The following is a 13,042-nucleotide window of genomic DNA, read 5'->3' as shown; positions in this document are numbered from 1 at the left end:
TTGACCTGCCACCTCAGAGTGGCGTCATTGTTCCCGTTTCCTGTGCCGCCCTTTCCGACGCCACCGTTCTGTTCACGCCATCTGACTTGTTTCGTCGCCGCCACAATACGTCACTGCTGTTTGCCATCCTCGCGCTTCATCAGGACAATACCGGACTACTTGTTTTCAACCCCAACTCAGGCCCTCTGACTTTGTACCGAAATGAAACGCTTGGCCACGTTCAGCCTGTAGACGCTGCTGTTATCGTACCCCTTGACCCCTATGAGCCTGAGACTCAGTAACCGCTAAACGCCCTGACCCCTCACCTTGCGTCCGACGCCGTGCTCTCGGATTATTTTCACTGTTCCATCGACAGCGACCTCGATCCGGCTGCACGGACGCAGCTTCTTGCCCTTCTACACGAGTTCCGCACTTCGTTTGACTTACCGCAAGCGTCACTAGGCCGAACTAATGCGCTTGTTCACACGATTGACACTGGGCCTCACGCTCCTTTGCGACAGCCCCTACCGTGTGTCACCTGCGGAACGTCGTGTCATTACGGAGCAGGTTGACGACATGCTTCAGCGCGGAGTCATTACGCCTTCTTGCAGCCCCTGGTCCTCTCCTGTTGTACTGGTAAAAAAAGAAAGATGGCTCTACTAGATTCTGTGTGGACTGCCGACGCCTCAACAAGATTACTCGCAAAGACGTCTATCCTCTTCCTCGAATAGACGACGCCCTCGATTGCCTTCAAGGTGCCGAATTTTTTTCTTCCCTCGACTTGCGATCGCGATATTGGCAGGTCCCTATGGCGGAGTGTGATCGTCCCAAGACAGCGTTCGTCACACCGGACGGCCTGTATGAATTTACCGTGATGCCTTTCGGACTTTGTAATGCCCCCGCAACATTCGAACGGATGATGGACGGAATTTTACGCGGTCTGAAATGGAAGATATGTCTGTGCTATCTGGATGACGTCGTCGTGTTCTCTCCCGATTTCTCTGCACATCTCTCTCGTTTACGCACAATTCTACGCTGCCTTACAAACGCACGCCTTCAACTGAACCTGAAGAAATGTCACTTTGGGGATCGCCGGCTAACCATCCTCGGCCAAGTCGTCTCCAAAGATGGCATTGTCACTGACCCGGAAAAACTACGTGCTGTTGCCGAGTTTCCGAAGCCTTCTACTTTCAAAGAACTTCGAAGCTTGGTCGGCTTGGCCTCCTATTTTCGTCGCTTCGTCCGAAATTTAGCCTCCATCATCGCACCGCTTACGAAGCTCCTCGCCGGCCCCAGCGACCTTTCCCACTGGACACCGGCCTGCGACGACACATTTGCGACACTGCGCCGCCTACTTACTTCTCCCCCCGTGCTACGCCATTATGACGTCCATTAATTCTTGTTTCCTTGCCAGGCTATTGAACATTATCTTTGTCTTGTGTATATTAATCATTTGCTGTCATTCGTCCCCATTGATGCTGAAAAGGACAATATCATCTGCAAACCGAAGGTTGCTGAGGTACTCGCCGTTGATTCTTAATCCTAAGCCTTCTCAGTCTAAGAGCTTGAATACTTCTTATAAGCAATAATAGCATTGGGGAGATTGTGTCTCCTTGCTTGACCCCTTTCTTGATAGGTGACTATTTACTTTTATTGTGGAGAACCAATGTTTCTGTGCAATCCTTGTAAATATTTGCCAATATATAGCCGGATGCATCCTGTACTCCTTGGTGACGTGATGCCTCTATGACTGCTGGTATCTCTACTGAATCAAATGCTTTTTCATATTCTATGAAAGCCATATATAGAGGTTGATTGTACGCCGCAGATTTCTCTATTACGTGGTTGCTGACATGGATATGATCCATCGTAGAATATCCCTTCCTGATGCCAGCCTGTTCTCTTGGTTGGCTAAAGTCTAGTGTTGCCCTGATACTATTTGAAATTACCATGGTGAATATTTTACGCAATACTGCGAGCAGGCTTATGGGTCTCTAATTATTCAATTCTTTAGCGTCTCCCTTATGCATCCTTATGGATGAATATATTGGCGTTATTCCAGCTTTCTGGTACAAATGAAGTCGTGAGGAATTGCGTTTAAAGGGCCGCAAGCTTTTCAACTATAATCTCTCCTCCATCCTTGATAAAATCGATTGTTATTCCATGTTCTGCAGCAGCTGTTCTCCTGGTCATGTCTTTCAAGGTCCTTCTAATTTCATTCCTAGTTATAGAAGGAGCCTTTGTATCCTGTTCACCCTGCTTATCCTTCAGTGCATACATTTTGCCTTGTCTTATGCCCAGTTTTCTTCTCACTGATTTCATGTTGCGTCTATATTTTACTGCTTCCTGAATCTTTTCTACGTTATAATTTTAGATATCCCTAACTTTCTACTTGTTCATCAGTGTTGACAGTTCAGCGAATTCTATCTGACCTGTCGAGTTTGACACTTTCATGTATTGCTGTTCCATTATTAGGTTCTATGTTCTTTGGGAGTGCTTACCTACTGTTTGCCTTGGCGCCTTGCTCCCACTTCAATTGCAGCCGCCATTCTGTTGCTAGCGTAGTACAAGCGTTGAGTCATATCGTTGACCTTAATAATATCAGCTTTCGCCCAATGCCTCTTGCATGACGAATATTGTAAATATGCTGGCTTTAGACATTGCAGCCATTATTACCCTGAAGTTCTTGCTAGAGGCATTTTTTATTGCAATTGTCTCCATACTGGCTATATCGATTGTAACTAGGAAAACGCGATATAAATATATTAGGTCAAGCATCTAAAGTCCTCTACACATGCAAATAATAATAAAACAATGCTGAAAGACAATTTTATAGCAGTTTACTTTCACATAAATAAGCAAAAACACGTTTTTTCCGTGGACCTAAATGGGTGAAGCTGGGTTATGTTAAAACAGCTTATTTGCAAGCAAGTGCCAAAGAGCAAGTGCCTCTCGTTATGCTAGGTTGATGACGGTGGATTATGCATGACCCTGAGGATAGGAATTTGGTATGGTGCCGAGGACGGTGGACTAGCCAGGGCTTTCAGGGCAGGGAGCTGACGGGGGTAGGCTGGTTGGTCAGCGCTCCGATGACGGCGGGCTGGTCAGGTCCCTAAGGACCGCGATAACGCAGTGGTTTCATTGGATTTGCTGCCACCTCCCACAGTGAGTTCCCCATTATTTGGAGGAGATTTATTTATGTATTTATTTATTTATTTTTGTTAGGCGTACTGCCAGTCCCAACGGGGATTTTAGCACAAGGGCATACATATAATCAGCATATTACACAGGTGTAAAATAAGACAAATAAGAATTGGCAGTAATTATGAGAGGGTGTAGTTGCACATAATTATATGTAGGCTTGAGATGCTTACGCAAGCAAAAAAAAAGTGTTATCAGAGACAAATGTTTGTGGCAATGTATTAAAGTTGACAAATAGCCATAATACAAGAACCGAATTGAAGCTTAACATTGCGACAGAATTACCTGTCTTGTCTTGAAAATAATTCATTACTTTGAGAGAAACTCTAACCAAATAAAATAATTTATTAACCTATTGTTTCGGAGTCCTTTCGGCTCCTTCTTCAGGGGGTATTCTTCGGAGGTGGCGGCCTGCAGCTTTTAGGAAGAGGTCCTTCGTAAAAAAAGGAGGGGGGGGGGAGCCGCCGTTGGGGGAACACTTGTCAGAGCACCTTCTCTTGACAGACAGAAAATGTGAACGGGTGGGTTGGCTGGTCGTTTGGGATCGCCGATGCTGGGGGCGCTTGGCGAGAATGCCGTTGAAGGGGGCGGGGGAAGAATATAAGTTTGAGCAGAGAGTTCTAAGGGGTGAATCAATAAGTTTTGCTGCATGAAATTTGCGAGGCAACATTATTTAATATTTCACATATATTACATCCTTCGTAGAAGTGTTACAGAGAACATTTACAACACAGACACAGAATGCGCAGTATGCGTTTGTCTTGTTTACACCCACACCTAGTCAACATAACAATTTTGAATTAAAGAAGTGCAACAAAACTTATTGCTGCATAAAATGACTACTTTCAAATCGTGTAGATACAGTGCGGCCTTCGTGCAAATTTTTACATGTGAAATTCAAGAAGTTGCATTAGGAAGGCACTAGCAAAAATGGGCATTTGTTACACGGAAAAACAAATACTACCACGTGGGGTTGCGGGAAATTATGCTTGACCTAGGAGAAGCGCGGTTCCGTGGAATGACTGGCAGGATCAGGCAGCACTCAAGGCATGATAAAATTAATGTACTGGAATTTGGGTGAAATACACAAACAGGGATTCCCACGAGTTCGACGCTGGGCGCTATTCAAAGGCTGTGTAAAAAAGAAGTTAGGCAATTACAGGCACTCGATTTTGCCAGGGCTGTTTCAGTAGTATATATACCGCGAGATAGTGCTTGGGTTGGTAGCAGCGTATAGCATTCACCCTAATACAATATAAAAGAATTCTCGCCACGGCGGCCTCATTTCGATGGGGCGAAATGCGAAAACACCCGTGTACCTAGATTTAGGTGCACGTTAAAGAGCCTTCGGACTTCGGTCCAAATTTCCGGAGTCCCTCACTACGGCGTGCCTCATAATCAGAACTGGTTTTGGCACGTAAAACCCCATAATTAAATTTTTTATAAAACAATTGTCAATCCAGCTGACATGGTTTCTGTTCGGTAAACGTTGATGGATCTGCCCCAGAAATATATTAGCACCTAAATTCACGCGTGTAAAAAATAAATAAAATAAGCAGATGTCAATGCTTCTTTGGCTTTACGCTCGCTTACTGCGATAGCAGCATTTTCCAGCGCAGAAGAGCACCATTTTACTTTCAATTACTAGCTTAAACCTGCAATATTGCGTTCGCCACTACGGGGAACTCGACAACGAACTGGTGGTTTGATCAAAATAAATAAGTGGCATTCTAAAATATATATTGTCACATTTGAAATGGGATCACTACACATAAATAGCTGTTCTAAATTTCTAGTCAAGCTAAATTTATAATTTAGGTCGGCCACGCGTGGCAGACTGGCGAGCCACGCGTGGCCCTATAAACACTTTAACCAATCGCTGGACGTTAATGGTTCAGTAACTCGTAGAGTCGGAAAAAAATGTTTCGCTTTGTGCGCCCTAATCATGAATAATCAGCGTGTACACGTCCTCTTCAGATCGGGAGTTCTCGCGTTTTTCGTCACGCTTCGTTACATGCAATCGAAGTTAGCCTGGCCCCAGCAACGTTTGACATTGCGGAAGTCTAACGTAGATTTCTATTACTTTATGTTACTACAACTTTTTCGCATTGCGCCAGGCGAGGTGAGTCGCTGCGTCGTGTTCTTCTCCAAAAAGATCACGCAGTTTCTGTTGTGCGGCTCGAGGCTTATGAACTTCTGGAACATCGAGTTATTTCAGAGGACTGATTTTATTTTCCGCTTGGTCTTTAGATCTCAAAATGTTTAATCTAAAATTCTCGTGCCGATCATTCCTTGTGAATTTCCGTCATTCTCTTCTCATGCTGACAATGCAGAATCCGTAAATTTTTGAGATGAGCCAAGAAAAATTTTATTTTAAATGAAACCCGGTTGCATATATATGTGTCAAAATATAATTGGCATTCGGTTGCCCTTGTTCTACAAATTTTTGTATCATCACAGAAAAACCGCAGCAGCCAAATTTTTAATTATGTCTATTCCCGCTGTAAATGTGGTCAATGAATGCTTATAAACATGCTATTTTTATCGTTTATGAAACCTCAGAAACCACCCTAGACGCCCAGGCTCCGTCATATATTCTTTTTTTTTGGCGCGGAGCTCAACCCGAACCGAGCTATTGCTTAAACCAAATCAAGCAGACTTTTTGTTCTACACTGTTTCCAGCAGTCATGCTTTCGCCAGCTTATCAATATTGCCTTTAAATGAAACAAATTGTATATCAGCCGTTTGCCATATTTACTGAAGGCAAAATACAGAGCACAAATGGTTTCCAGCAGAACGTATGGACACGGACAAAAAGGGACGACGACACACGCTGGAGCGTGTGTCGTCGTCCCTTTCTGTCCCTGTCGATACGTTCTGCTGGAAACCATTTGTGCTATGTGCAACCAACGAGCTCAGGCCAACACTATTCCAAAATACAGAGATGACCAAATCATTTTCCTCAGGACCTTTCCATAAAGTTCTTGTCAACTTTCAACCAAATCTCGTTCCGGGGAGCATAATAAAATGAATCTGATTCATGGTTTCTTGTCTTTATTTTACAGGTTATGGATATAAACTCAAAATTTGGTCAAGAGAGGATGTTATACTATCAACGCACATGAGCGAAGAATTTGGAGATGAGTATGCAAGACTGGTAAGTGCAAGTTCTTGCGTTATTACTGTGTTTCATGCGTTTTGAAAGGGTTGTTGAATATTCTGAAAGGTAAATCACTTAATATATATTTTAAGGTACTTTTCTTTTCCGTTAGCGCTATACATGCGTGTTGTTTAACAGCGGACTTCGTGCTATTACTGGGTCATGATTTCTTGATAAAGTGACGTATAATCAGAAAACATAGAATATGTGACGTCAGTTTGCCCGAGTTGTATCTAGTTGTCAAGTAGACAAGAGTTTGTACAAGAAGCCTTTACGTGTAGATGTAAATAAAAGGTGGAACTATGGGTTGATAATAAAGCACTAGCTCGTGGGTCAGTTTTTTGCGCTGTCCACGGTAGTAGGCCAATTCCCGAGATTAGGCAGTCCATGCCCGAGAATATGCTGCTGGCTTGCGCTGCTGAGTTTGTGCCGCTGGGTATGTGCCATCGTCGTCACGGCATCCCACGCTATCTCACGCCATCGCCTTAATATAGTCATCATCAAGCTATTCTGGTCGCTCAGTGGTCATCAAGCCATCGTCTTCTTACACTAGCCGTTATACATTCATCGTCGCTACATTGTCATCCCATTATCGTACTGCCGATGTCATCAATCTACTCTTGTAGTTTCCTCAACGTTAATCGCTCGCTGTCGTTCCATCATAATCATGCAGTCGTCATTCAGTCATGATTATGACGCTGTTGTCATGTCATCTTCGTCAAACTGCCTTCATCATAATGACTTCGTGCAACTTTTATCGTCTCTATACCCGCTTCCTAGTCCTATTCTCGCCATGCCAACTTCGTCACGCCATCCTCATCATACAGTGGTTGCCATACAGTCGTCCCCGCAGGAGCGTCTGCATAAGCAGGCCTTTGGCGTGTTGCGATACCGCGTACCCAAGTACATGGAGATAGGACTCTCCAGCGTGTAGCCGTGCATTAGAGATGGGAAAAACGGTTCACTTCAGTGAGCGGCTCGGAACGGCTCAGCTCACTGCAATCAACCGGTATATTTGAACGACTCACCGGTTCACTTAAACGTGTAACCTGTGCATATTGTATAGTTATCTTGCTTTGAAAAAAAAGTATATGAGCATAATTTAATAACCGTGTTATTGGTATTTTCGCTATGTTTAGAGAATGTTTTACATATATTAAAAGCGTGAATTTTTAGTTGTAAGGAAACTTTCTTTTCTGATATTGGGGTTAAAATGCTTATGACACTGTGATAGGCAGAATGCGACGTACTTTTTTCAGAAAAAAAACATATGTAACTTCATCGTCATTACAGAAGCTTGTCTGTTTTTGTGGTACTTTAATGCAACTTTTGTCAAAATAAGAACACAAAATGATTGTATATTATGTTTCAACTTTATTCATTTATGCACATACGTACTGTCACCATAATATGAGTAAGCTGTAATGCCATGCAAAATGAATGTAGAAATCATTTCTTGAAGTACAATACAAAAATCATACGAAAGATGTACAAAACTGCCGCACGTACCTCTCGTTTTTTTTTCTCTTGAGTGCACACGCGATACTGGCGATCATGCCATCATACGCCAGGACAAAAAAAAAGAAAAAAAAAGAAATGAAGTTCTGTTACAACTGATCATTGGCCTCGTTTTAATAACCTGCTAATGATACACGCTCAGAAAACGCACTGAATTGGATGTCATGGGCGACATTTTCACGACTACACTAATCAGCACAAATGAACACCAGGACGTAAACTATACGTTCACCTGTTGTCTTTAAAGACATGGAAGACCATCTTGGAAGTGTTATTGGACCAGCGCACGATGTGAGTGAGAACCGGCTTCCTCACTCCGAAAGAACCGCCGCTCACTTACTGAACAACGGCTCAATCGCTCTTCAAAACACCGGCTCAAGAGATCCGGCTCGTTCCTGAGCGCTCTCTAGGAACGGTTCCTCACGCTCACTGAACGAGAGAGAGCCGGCTTCCTCTCTCCGAAAGAACCGCCGCTCACTTACTGAACCACGGCTCCCTCGCTCTTTAATACAGCGGCTCGCTCCTGAGCGCTCAGGAGCGAGCCGGAACTTTTGAAGAGCGAGGAAGCTGTGGCGAAAAGAGGGGCTCGCTCCCGAGCGCTCAGGAGCGAGCCGGATCCTTTGAAGAGCCAGGGAGCCGTGGCGAAAAGAGCGGCGCTCAGGAGCGAGCCGGATCTTTTGAGCCGCTCTATTGAAGAGCGAGGGAGCTGTGGTTCAGTAAGTAAGCAGCGGTTCTTTCGTTCTTCAGCCGAAGGCGAGGGGGTGAAGGCAACTCTTGCGAGGAAGGGCGGGAGCGCAGTTGCTTTGTCGTACCGCTAATAGATGGCGCGGAAGTCGCACCCAGCAGAAGAGCCGGCTCTGACGGAACGCATCGGCATGGCTCTCTGAACGCGAGGGAACCGGCTCCCTTTCTCCAAAAGAACCGCCGCTCATTTTTACTGAACAACGGCTCACTCGCTCTTTAAAAAGAGCCGCTCACAGGATCCGGCTCGCTCCTGAGCGACCCATCTCTACCGTGCATGGCTTAGCCGTGTCCGGGAAAAGCGGGAGTCTTGGGTTACGCTGGTGCCCCCTCTTCGCTCCTTTAAGGCCTGTCGGCGGTGTCAACACACCTCTTTTGACTCGGCTTGACGCAGACTGCACGCACAGACTGACTCTTGCAGGATAACTCAGCTGGCTCCGATCCCGCTAATCACGCCAGCGTTACCGTACTACCCCTCGCAGTCGTGCCACTCGCTAACGCGTTCGTCGCGGTTTTCTTCCACAGCTGGCAGGCTTTCACCTTCACGTTTACAAACGTGTAACACGTCCTGGATTTTTGAGGCGAAAACCTTATGGTCAATGTTGGCGGTGACTTTGGCGGTGAGCTTGCAGTTACCTTTGCGAAACTTCGCCGTGACGGAAAATGACGCCACAAGAACATGAGTTACACTACAGTTTCAAGAGAACTCTTAAATACAAGGGATGTTAATCACGTGCTAAATATTAGCTCGCAAAATAATTTCTAAGTCGGTTGTTTCATCTAAAAAGTAAGCTAAAAAGCGGTTCATTACTCAGAAACAACGCTGGGTAGGCGGAAGATAAAACTTTTTTCTCACCGCTATAGCAGGGCATTGGAGCAGCATATGAATAGCTCTTACAATATTTCCGCGCTTACTACATATCGGAGTAATGCTTCCCATAAACAGGTAAGAGTGGCTACCGTAAGTGTGTCCTATTCTCCATATGAAAAAATCACTTCCTTGGAACGTGCTGTTTTCTCCGATATCCAGTACCCTAGCTTAGGTTTGATCAGGTGTAGTTTATTGCTAACCTCAATATCCAAAACTAAAGAAACCACAACCTAGCACGCTCCGAATGCTACAAACCCGCATGTACTCCACTCCGCGGTCCCTTAGCAGAATAGACCTATACTTCCCGCAGTCGTGCACCAAATGCGGAGGCGATTCCTTCCCTTTCGACCACATGCTCTGGCTGTGCCCTGCCCTAGAAAACTCTGTACTTGCCACCGCCGAACGGGGGGGGGGGGATTCCTCAGAAGAGACAATCATCACATCCAGCTCCAGGCAGTCCTGGTAGGCAATGATATCGCCACGGGACTTTGCCTCCTGGCACCATCGTGGGCGCAGCCACCGACTTGACTTGAGGGAGCCTTCGGCTCCCCCATGCCCAGTTTCTCAGGGCCCCAGAAAGTTCTTGTCACCATAACCTGAATCATCATCATCATCATCATCAGCCTATTTTATGTCCACTGCAGGACGAAGGCCTCTCCCCGCGATCTCCAATTACCCCTGTCTTGCGCTAGCGTATTCCAACTTGCGCTTGCAAATTTCCTAACTTCATCATCCCATCTGGTTTTCTGCCGACCTCGACTGCGCTTCCCTTCTCTTGATATCCATTCTGTTACGCTAATGGTCCACCGGTTATCCATCCTACGCATTACATGGCCTGCCCAGCTCCATTTCTTCCGCTTAATGTCGACTAGAATATCGGCTATCCCCGTTTGTTCTTTGATCCACATTGATCTCTTCCTGTCTCTTAACGTTAGTCCTAAGATTCTTAACGTTAGTCCTAAGATTTTTCGTTCCATCGTACTTTGTGCGGTCCTTAACTTGTTCTCGAGCTTCTTTGTTAACCTCCAAATTTCTGCCCCATATGTTAGCACCGGTAGAATGCAATGATTGTACACTTTTCTTTTCAACCACAGTGGTAAGCTCCCAGTTAGGATTTGGCAATGCCTGCCGTATGCACTCCAACCCAATATTATTCTTCTGTGAGTTTCTTTCTCGTGATCAGGGTCCCCTGTGAGTAATTCACCTAGATAAAAGTACTCCTTTACACGCTCTAGAGGCTGATTGGCGATCCTGCATTCTTGTTCCCTTGTCAGGCTATTGAACATTATCTTTGTCTACTGCATATTCATCTTCAACCGAATTCTTACACTTTCTCGATTTAAGTCCTCAATCATTTGCTGTAATTCGTCTCCATTGTTGTTGAATAGGGCAATGTCATCTGCAAACCGAAGGTTGCTGAGATATTCGCCGTTGATCCTCACTCCTAAGCCTTCCCCGTCTAAGAGCTTGAATACTTCTTCTAAGCATGCAGTGAATAGCATTGGAGAAATCGTGTCTCCTTGCCTGACCCCTTTCTTGATATCTAACTTTCTACTTTTCTTATGGAGAACCAAGGCAGCTGTAGAATCCTTGTAGATATTTGCTAAGATATTCACGTATGCCTCCTGTACTCCTTGATTACGCCATGCCTCTATGAGTGCTGGTATCTCTACTGAATCAAATGCCTTTTCATAATCTATGAAAGCCATACAGAGAGGTTGATTGTACTCCGCAGATTTCTCGATTACCTGATTGATGACATGGATATGATCCATCGTAGAATATCCCTTTCTGAAGCCAGCCTGTTCTCTTGGTTGGCTGAAGTCAAGTGTTGCCCTGATTCTATGGGAAATTATCTTGGTGAATATTTTATACAATACAGAAAGTAAGCTAATGGGACTGTAATTATTCAATTCTTTAACGTCTACCCTCTTATGGATAAATATAATGCTGGCGTTCTTCCAGCTCTGGTACACTTAAAGTTGTGAGGTATTGCGTATAAGGGCCGCAAGCTTTTCAAGCATGATATCTCCTCCATCTTTGATTAAATCTACTGTTATTCCATCTTCTCCAGCAGCTTTTCCCCTGATCATGTCTTTCAAAGCCCTTCTAACTTCATCGCTAGTTGCAGAAGGAGTCTCTGTATCCGGTTCATCACTATTTCGAATGAGAGTAGCTTGGCTGTTTTGGGAACTGTACAGGTCAGTATAGAATTCTTCCGCTGCTTTTACTATGTCATCGAAATTGCTGATGATATTTCCATGCTTATCTTTCAGTGCATACATCTTGCCTTGTCCTATGCCAAGCTTCCTTGTTACTGATTTAATGCTGCGTCCATATTTTACGGCTTCCTCGATCTTTCCCACGTTTTAATTTGGAATATCCCTTACTTTCTTCTTGTTGAGCAGTTTTGACAATACAGCGAATTCTATCTGATCTCTTGAGTTGGACATTTTCATGTATTGTCGTTTCTTTATTAGGTCTTTTGTTTCTTGGGAGAGCTTACCTACTGGTTGCCTTGGTGCCTTACCTCCCACTTCAATTGCTGCTTCTGTGATCAGCCTAGTTACGGTTTCATTCATTGCCTCTATGTTGTCGTTATCTTCCTTTTCTAGAGCTGCATATTTGTTTGCGAGCACCAGCCTGAATTGGTCTGCTTTTACCCTTACTGCCTCTAGGTTGGCCTGCTTCCTCTTGACTAATTTCACTCTTTCTCTCTTCAAATTGAGAGAAATCCTAGAACTCACTAACCTATGGTCAATGCACTTTACCTTGCCTAACACTTCTACATCCTGCACTATGCTTGGATCGGCAGAGAGTATGAAACCTATTTCATTCCTTGTTTCTCCAATTGGGCTTTTCCAGGTCCACTTCCTGTTGCTGCGCTTCCTGTAGAAGGTTTTCATTATTCGGAGCCTATTCTTTCCCGCGAATTCTACCAACATCTCTATTCTAGTGTTCCTAGAATCGATGCCGTAGTTGCCAATTGCTTGCTCACCAGCCTGCTTTTTCCACACTTTTGACTGAAGTTGCCCATGACTACAGTATACTGAGTTTGCACCATTCTCATAGCTAATTCAACATCTTCATAAAACTGTTCTTTTCCTTCATCATCGTGACTGGAGGTTGGGGCGTAGGTTTGTACAACCTTCATTCTGTACCTCCTATTCAGCTTTCTTACGACGACTGCTACCCTCTCATTATTGCTGTAGAATTCATCAATGTTACCTGCTATGTCGTTATGGACTAGAAATCCTACTCCGGATTCTCTCTTACCTGGAAGACCTCTGTAGCAGAGGGTGTGGCCATTAGACAGGACTGTATAAGCCTCACCAGTTCTTCTCACCTCACTAAGGCCAATAATATCCCAGACAAAACCAGCTAATTCTTCAAATAGCCCTGCTGAGCTAGCCTCACTCGATAGGGTGAGCGTGTTCAACGTTGCCAGGTTCAGTTTCCAATGGCGGCCTGCCCGGACCCAGAGATTCTTAGCACCCTCTGCCACGTAGCAGGTCTGACCGGCCCCTTGGTCAGGTGCTCCGGAGTCACTGGGGACTGAGGGCCATGGGTTA

The 13,042-nt window shown here is 44.8% G+C and overlaps 1 long non-coding RNA gene across 1 annotated transcript in view; it reads left to right on the top strand.

Annotated features, from left to right (window-relative positions):
• The window catches only part of LOC125947017 (uncharacterized), a 55,892-nt gene that overhangs the window by 37,260 nt on the left and 5,590 nt on the right, over window positions 1-13,042 (top strand). The window contains exon 2 of the long non-coding RNA XR_007468073.1: window positions 6,246-6,337. This is a non-coding gene — a long non-coding RNA (uncharacterized LOC125947017). The remainder of the gene's footprint in view (window positions 1-6,245; window positions 6,338-13,042) is intronic.

The sequence above is a fragment of the Dermacentor silvarum genome, chromosome 7 (genome assembly GCF_013339745.2).
Source record: "Dermacentor silvarum isolate Dsil-2018 chromosome 7, BIME_Dsil_1.4, whole genome shotgun sequence".
NCBI classification, from domain to species: Eukaryota; Metazoa; Arthropoda; class Arachnida; order Ixodida; family Ixodidae; genus Dermacentor; species Dermacentor silvarum.
The sequence above is the reverse complement of the archived record's forward strand: the minus strand, read 5'-3'. Positions and strand labels throughout refer to the sequence as shown.